The 8,577-nt window shown below is 46.1% G+C and overlaps 1 long non-coding RNA gene across 1 annotated transcript; it reads left to right on the top strand.

The window, feature by feature from the left end:
• The first annotated feature begins 715 nt into the window (after positions 1–715).
• Positions 716–6,588, top strand: LOC139005740 (uncharacterized). Its single transcript, XR_011470693.1, has 3 exons — positions 716–902; positions 4,127–4,277; positions 6,446–6,588. It is a non-coding gene; the product is annotated as an uncharacterized lncRNA (long non-coding RNA).
• The last annotated feature ends 1,989 nt before the right edge of the window (positions 6,589–8,577 follow it).

Genomic DNA, 8,577 nt, shown 5'->3' with positions numbered 1-8,577 from the left:
ATATTTACTCCGTGCGGGAATGGTGATCCACAGCACAGTTGGCAGACAGAAAGCAGGAGGGCACGCAGGTCTGGGTAGCCTACAGCATGTGCAAAGGCACGGATGAGGAACAAGGAGCATATTTGTGTCAAACACATTCAGTGCAGTAATTTGAAACGCAACAGGTGGGAAAATGTAAATGTTTAGATACTGGAACATTTGGAAGGAGACATTCTGAAAATGATGACTTTGGGGTACCATGTATTAAATAGGGTCCTCAAGTTAAACATTCTATATGTTTTCATTTGTGTGGAGTAGAATATAACCACACACACGTGCACATACACACACTCACACACGGTATGCTCCTTATTTTGTTGTGTAGCATCTGTTCTTTCTGTTAAAGCCAGTCATTCAAGAGAGTTGCAACAGAGGGCAGAATTGTGCAAGAAATGGAAACACTTTTTTTTTCTTCTTGCCTGAAAGTCCCCCCCAAATACAAATTACAGCAATATACAGATTGGACTATAGAAATCCTCTTCTTTGACCCTCTGGTTTTCAAAATATATAGGTTATTTAAAGCCATGAGAGTTATTTCTTATGTCATTGTTTAAAATACTTGGTAATGTATGTAAATCTTAATAAAAGCAAAGTGCTGATCCCTTGAGAAGGAACACTAAAATATGGACAATGCACTTAACTCCGGTATCAAGTTCAGTGACGGGGATTCTTTGTGCCTTTTCTAAGTACGATTTAGATTATTTGCTCTTCTTTCCATTCCAGTGCTGGGATGCAGGCCCCTTGAGGTTACTGTCCCTGACAAATGCTGGTTAATGTTCTTCATCGAGAGATTTTTGAAGCTTGTGGGCAAGACCGAAGAAGCAGAGGTGTTGTTCTTAAGTGCTGAGGACATGTTAGTGCAGGTAACGTGGGACAGAATTGGAAATCCTTTAAGCATTACTCCTTTCCTTATTTTGTTATATGTCTTTGGAAATTGTTCACCTTGTTCCTTGACAATTTAGTCCAAAAATGGAGAAATCGATTAATTATGTTCATCAACGAGGAAGCAATGATTTTAATCCATGCCCCGAACTCTATATTAATGACAAGAAGCAGTAAATAGATGGGAGTCGATATGGAATGACTGAATACTAATAGGTGTCATTTTTTTGAAGGGGGAAGGAACATTCATAAAGCAAAAAGGGAAGCTGAGTAATGGATTGAAGTGAACTAATAAAAGGCCGGTTACAGTCTTGGTCATACTTTTCATAAAAATGTTGGGGAAGGTTGGTTGATTTACTTCTTCTGAAATATGAACTGTGGCTTTGTTGAATACAATGAAAGTTTCACTTATAACATGTAACTGTTAGCCATGCTTAGGATGCCATTTAACTGCCCTTTAAGAAAATGATAAACTTTCACTGATTTCAGTATAAGTTGTGGACCAAAGATAGCCTAACCCAAGACCAAGCTGACTTTATTTTATTTTATTTTTTAAAATATATTTTATTGATTTTTTTACAGAGAGGAAGCGAGAGGGATAGAGAGTTAGAAACATCGATGAGAGAGAAACATCGAACAGCCGCCTCCTGCACACCCCCTATTGTGGATGTGCCTGCAACCAAGGTACATGCCCTTGACTAGAATCAAACCTGGGACCCTTCAGTCCGCAGGCCAACGCGCTATCCACTGAGCCAAACCGGTCAGGGCATGCTGACTTTATTTTAAAGCAAACATCTTCAGATTTTCATGAAAGACTGCCTCTAACCCATTGACACACATCTCTCTAGAAGGAATTCTATCTAAAGAGATTTTTAAGATTCAACATTCCAAGCCCCTTTATGGCAGAGACCATTGTCATCCACCAATATTTGTGTCCTCCATGGCACAGTGCAATCTTTGGGTACTTAGGAAGCGTGATAAGTGAATCAGTGACTCAATGTGCATCTGCAAGTACTTCGTGCCCTTAGAAGGCAGCGTGGAGTAGTGAGCAGAGCAGGGGCTGTTTGCAAGCTGACCCAATGGAAAGTTCTGTGGCACTCACTGCTGTGACCTCGGCAAGAATGCTCACCTCTGACTCATCGCATTTGAGGACTCTCTCTGTCTCTTGGAGCCATGACCAGGCTTAACTGAGACAGCGCACAAAGCACTTCACCCACCGTGTGGCACGTAGTGAGATCATCAGAACTGGTAGCTGTTTTGATATTACCATCTATGGGTTATAAAGTGATTGAGGCCTCGGTTATAAATGATAACAGAGTTTGATTTAAGCTATGTTGCCCACTCTTTCACCTTTCAGAGTAGACCCCGATGTTTCTCTGGTGTCTTATCATGACTGTGGGATTTTATCCTGTACCAGGTGATATTTTTCCTTCGAGGTCCAGATTCCCATCACTGACATGCCTGTCTGGAAAGCATGTTGTTCGTTAGGTAATCATTGAGTGTCTGGTGTAGCTTCATTCATTCATTCACTCACTCATTCACTCAGCCGATGTTTCCTGAGGACTTTGCCTGGCCAGCGCACTGTGCCAGGAGTTGGGGGAATAGCTACGAGCCCACAGGCTCAGCGTCTGCCCCAGTCTCGCTGCGAGCCCCTGCCAACATCAAATCAGTGTTGGAGCACGACCTGTGAAACACATTGGTTGTGAAGGGATGAGGCTGGCTTCATGGGAGGCATGCCAAAGCTTAGACCTTCAAAGAGAACTTCCACTTGAGTCCTTTGTAGTCAAGACTGAATTCATAGCACAGAGAGCTAAATCTGCTTTTTTTTCCTACTAGCAATGCTGTAACAACACCTCTGAGAACATTATTGTGGTTTTTCCCTCTTCTGAACAAAACATGGCTTCGAAAATACTTCATACTTTTTAGAAGTCTGTATTATTGTCAGAACATATAGCTCTCAATAAGGAAGCAAATGTTGGGCCCTTGCAGAGGGACATTCTCAAGGTGGTGTGTATCCAGGCAGAGCCTGTTACTGACAAATTGGATTTATGGGGCTTAGTCATGTGCCTGTTATTCCAAGGCTGTATCATTTATTGTTTCTTATTACACTGGCCTCCTCTTAGGACTCGGTTACCACAGTGACATCTCTACTCTCACTCCGTGTCTGACCCGTCCCTTTGTAAAACAGACCCAGAATTTGGTTTCAATCTATTTTCTTAGATCTGTGGCCCAATCATGGCTGTGCACACACAAATATATTGTATGAAAACCAAGCCCCATGCAGCATGGGTCAGTCATTGATTTATTAAGAAAAAAAACACACAACTATTGGTTGAGATGAAGAACTGGTATTAAATATTCTGCCTATTGTCTCCTTACTTCTTTTGTGGAAAAGGAAACCTTAAATATCACTTCTTGGCCAAAATTCCTTCCCTGCAGGCAGAGGCCTGAACAACCTGGCCACGTCAGCGTCCGAGGAGTACTTTAAAGGACGCCACAGTTTGGAATGTGCTATGGGAATGTCCAGCTCACTGGCCAGCCACCCCTGTGGCCAAGCTGCCATGAAACACACCGAAGGTGTTCTGATGTAAACGTGTCGTTTCTTGACACATGTTGGTTTTCTGTACTAGCTTTTACTGTGAGGATTAATATGCTTAACCCACACTGGTGAATCCATCCACCGCCCCCCCCCTACCCCGTCCTCCCCCACCCCCCAACCCCGCTAATTGGGGTAAGAAATGCTGAACCTAAGTATTCCCATCCTCTGGCCCAGTGGTTCTCGACCAGGGGCAATCTTGCCCCCCAGGGGACCTTTGTCCATGTCTGGAGACATTGTGGGCTGTCATGAGGTGTGTGTGTGTGTGTGCATGTGTGTGTGCCTGCGCACTATTGGCATCTAGTGGGTAGAGGCCAAGGATGTCACTGAACATGCTACCGTGCACAGGACAGTCCCTACAACAAATTATCCAGCTCTAAATGTCAGTAGTGCTGGGGTTGAGAATAGCGCCCTAGTTTCTTATAAAGATGCACAAACCTCTTATACATCACTTGGAAGGCCTTGAAGCTCTGCGATTATGAACCGCTCTGCTGTCTTGTATCTTCCTATACAACATGCAGAGTGTGTAGGAGAACTATTTTTGGTAGCACAACGAATGCAGCCAACATTGATCGTGCCCAGTAAACAACACGTGTGTTTTATTTTCAGATTTGCTGCTGGAAACAATTCTCTTGCAAACACAAAATTTCGAGACTGCTTAACTACCAGGGGAAGTGTTTGGGGGAGAAAAACATCCTCGTTGGAGAAATTATGGAATTTTTAGCAGATTTACTGATTATCCATTAAGAGAGAGTGAAAGGTAAGTTTTTATGTATCTCTTTCTCCTCCAAAACCCCCACACGATGTCCGGGAGGTCTGGGGCCCCCCATCAGGGGTGACTCACCTCTCTGGCTCCAGCCTCGGAGGGACTCGCCGTGTCTGAGAGTTCTGTTCCGACCATAATGTGTTTGCAAGGAGCTCTTAGCCCACAAACGTGCAGAGGTTTCGGCAGTAGGAAAAGTACAAAGGAGTCCGATGTTTCTCTGCCTCACCCACAGGCCTTGTGAGGACGATGTACCCACTCGAGGCCTCTGTGCAGGCCTCAGCCCGTGGTCTACGGTACCCACAGCCCGCCGGTCTGTCTTCTGCAGGACCTAGGCCAGAGCCTGCAGGATCTCTAGCCATGCTTTCCTGCGACCGCTCCTGGCTGGGGAAGTCCTCTTGCTCCCTTGCAACAAGTGGGGCTTTCCTCCACTCCCCACACAAGCATCGTTAAAGCTGCTAGAGACAAGATTATTCGTGACCCGTGTTACAGAAAGGCAAGGCAGCCATTGTCCAAACGCTTTGTGACAGGTGTGGGGCCACTGTAAAAGGGTTTTGCAGAGGGGGAGAGAAATTGGACTCAACTCTGAATACAAGGAAAAGTGGGGTGGGAAGAGGAAGCATCAGGGTAAACAGGGGGACCCTGGCTAAACCGATGAACAGGATTCTTGCTGAAGGCAGGCCAGGCTGCCTGACACGCCCTGGGGCTGGGGGATGAGGAAGAGGACTGTGTGTGATGAGGATCAGATAGTGAGGATGGCTACGCTGATTCTTTTTTTTTTTTTAAAATATATTTTTATTGATTTCAGAGAGGCAGGGAGAGGGAGAGAGAGACAGAAACATCAATGATGATAGAGAATCATTGATCGGCTGCCTCCTGCACGCCCCACACTGGGAATGGAATCCACAACCCGGGCATGTGCCCTGCCCAGGAATTGAACCGTGACCTCCTGGTTCATAGGTTGATGTTCAACCACTGTCCCACACCAGTTGGGCAACACAGAGGAATTCTTATTCAAAGTGGACAATGCAGAGATGACCATGGAAGTCGAAAGTTGAGGCCTAGTTGAGAAAAAGCTCAGACAAGCCCGAGTAGAGTTTGGTCAGGGGGAGAAACTCCTCGTCAGCATCTGTGCTTATAAGCGTGTGTAGGTATTACCCCCCGGATCTAATCCCTGTTGGCATCTGCTGGGCCTGACCACTTCCCTTGACAGGTTGGTATGGAAGAAGGTTCTTTGCGAGTCCACAGAGAGACATACACCCACACTCTGCCTGTGGCCTGGCTTATACCTTTCATAACTAATTCAGCTGAGCCAATGGCCAGGGATGCTCAAGGTTAAACTGTGAGGTCGTGAAGGTTGGCTATTGTAGCCTCTCTCCCCGCTCTCCCTGCTCCCTGGCTTGCTTTTCAGTTGAGCTTTCCACTTTTCTCGAGATAGTTCTCCTCTCACCAGAAAACTGACCTCTTCCAGCTTTTGCTCCCAGGAAGAATGTGATGTTGGTAATCTCTAAGACTGACTACTCTTCCTAAGAGTATTGACCTTTAAACAAACAGCCCAAATAAGAGTATCTAAGGGTGAAATTACGGGTGCTGTGTCGCAGTAGTGCACGGTGGGGTCCGATTGCCTGGGTACAAATGAGCATCAGTGAGAACTTGGGCCCCACTACTTAACGTGTGGGTATCTCATCCACTTCCTCGCTGGTGAAATGACAGTGGTCACAGGATCTTCCTCACAGGCTGCTTGTGAGGACGTAGAGATCCTGCATGGAAAGAGCTCAGCAGAGTGCCTATAGCCTCGCTTGCTGCAGTTTATCCTCCATACATCCACCCAAATGAGTTTTCTAAAAACATCCAAAGAGGATGTTTTTCTCCCACAAACAATTCTTCTGGTAGTTAAGCAGTCACGTCATTCTCTTAATGAAAACTCTTCAATATTAAAGTCCCAAAACCTTAGGTGTGTACTCACAGCTCTTCCTGAGTGGCCAGTCCTCTGTTTCACTCTCCAATCTCTCCTCCTACCTTGGGAAATTGCCGGAGGCAAGAATTAATTAGTCTTAGGTTTGCACTCCAGCCCTAGCGCCAGCATTCCTCGAATGTTTGTTTAGTGAATGAATGACTGCAATGCTCCTATGATGCAAAACTTTAATTAAATTTATCTTTTCTAGACTCCAAAGGAAGAAAGCAATTGAATATTATAAACAAGTGATAAAAATAAAGGGAAATGCAAGCCCCCTGGCCAACTCTTCACACGTCAGGAAGCAGCTGAGAATCAACCTACGTGATGCCCATTGTAAGTTAGGTAATTGCGCTGATCTAACTCTGTCAGAAGCAAGTTTTGCTTATTTAAAATACTAGAGGCCTGGTGCAGGACAGTCATGCACTTGTTGGGGGGGTTCCCCAGCCTGGCCTGTGCCCTCTCACAGTCTGGGAGCCCCGAAATCGATCTCCCCAAAGAGGTAGGCCCGCCCACCCATCCGGGGCTCCTTGATGGATTGTCCCAAAGAGGTAGGCTGGAGCCGGGTGTCCGGCCCCTGGAGTCGCTGCGTGGACCCGCCGCCTCCAGAGTCTCCACGCGGAGCCGCTGGGACCCACCTCGGTGCCGCGAGGAGCCTCGGGACCCTTGGCGTCGCCTCCCCGCTGCGCACACAGCATCAAGTCTCCGTCCACCCAGTGCGCCCTCTGCCGACGCAGCCTCCTGGTGATGGATTGTTAAGGCGTGAGGGTGTGAGGGCGTGACGACCACATTGGCTTTTATTAGTATAGATGTCTTCAGCCTGGCCGGAGTGGCTCAGTGGTTGAACCTCGACCTATGAACCAGGAGGTCACGGTTCGAGCATATGCCTCAGTTGTGGGCTCAATGCCCAGTGTGGGCTGTGCAGGAGGCAGCCGATCAATGATTCTCTCTCATCATTGATGTTTCTATCTCTCTCTCCCTCTTCCTTCCTCTCTGGAAAAAAAAAAGTCTTCCTTGTTGAAGTAAGCAACTGTTTCACATACTCTCAATTTATTTTGCTACCTATTTACCTTCCCTCATTAGGAAAGTGTCTTCATTTGCTCGGGCTGCTCCAACAGAACACCATAGACTGGGTGGCTTAAGCAACAGAAATTTATTTCTCACAGTTTTGTAGGCTGGGAAGTCCAAGATCAAGGCACCAGCAGATTCAGTGCCAGGTGGGAGCCCAGTTCCTGGTTCATAGATTGTTACTTTCTCGCTGTGTTCTCACAAGGTAGAAGAAAGGGGCTGAGAGCAATTGGGGGGGTCTCTTTTATAAGTGCACTAATCCCATTCAGGAAGGCCCCACCCTCCCAATCTAATCACCTCCCAAAGGCACACCTCCTATCATCGCAGGTGTTAAGATTTCAACATAAGAATTTTAGGGAGAAACAAACATTCAGTCCATCACAGAAAGATACCTTTTAAAAGTCTTTTCTATCCCATTTCTCATTCTTTTGTAGGCAGAGCACCATGCCCAACCAAACTTCTCTCTTGTCAGTGCGTTCTATCTTTCTTCAAATTCTGTTTAAGACACTTTATATAGGAATAGGCTTTTCACGAATAACCATGACACGAAGTAACATGTGACCTGAAGTAACAAATGGCTCTTCACATGGGCCCACCTTGGATTTTACTTATGGAATGTAGGACTTAGTGCCTCAGACCCGGCCCAGAGATCCAAAGATACTTTCTGATTAAAGATAAAAACTTAAAAACTTAAAAATGAAATTAAAGTTAAACACTGAATTTAAAAATTTGGTCTCAAATCTCACTAGGAGGGGAAGTTGGGTCCGTCCACTCCTCTTGCTACTTGTTGGTTCTGTTATTACTGTTTTGCTCCCCTTCCTGGTAGGAGTTCCCATGGTTTCTCTGGAGTTTTTTCCACCGGAATGTTGATATTATCACCCGTTTATAGTGAAGGTTCGGTTTCTTCTTCACTGGTACTAGTTCAGTTCGGTGGACTTCTTCACACTGTAAGGGTGGTCTTCCAAGGTCACTGTTAAAGAACTCCTCAGAGGCCTCACGGGAGACAGGGCTATGCTCCATGCTCTGCTACTGCCAGGACCAGAGTGGCTGGACCTTGTCATTTATGACCTCAGTCCTTATTTGGCCCAGCAGGCCATTAGCTTATTCTGCAGATAGTGGCTACTCAGTGCCTGGAATGTTGCTGCCAAACCTGGGAACTGAGGAGAATGGAGAGTTGAATTGGAGGCTGCAAATAATGTTGGGACAGTAAGCCGGAGACAGGCCACAGCTGGAGAATGAGGTGGGGGTAGTCAGAGGTGTGCGTCTCACGGGGCA

Source organism: Myotis yumanensis, unplaced genomic scaffold, assembly GCF_028538775.1.
Source record: "Myotis yumanensis isolate MYYU_CA2020_CCGP unplaced genomic scaffold, mMyoYum1.0.hap1 SCAF_3, whole genome shotgun sequence".
In the NCBI taxonomy this organism is placed as follows: Eukaryota; Metazoa; Chordata; class Mammalia; order Chiroptera; family Vespertilionidae; genus Myotis; species Myotis yumanensis.
This window is presented reverse-complemented; position numbering and strand designations above follow the sequence as displayed.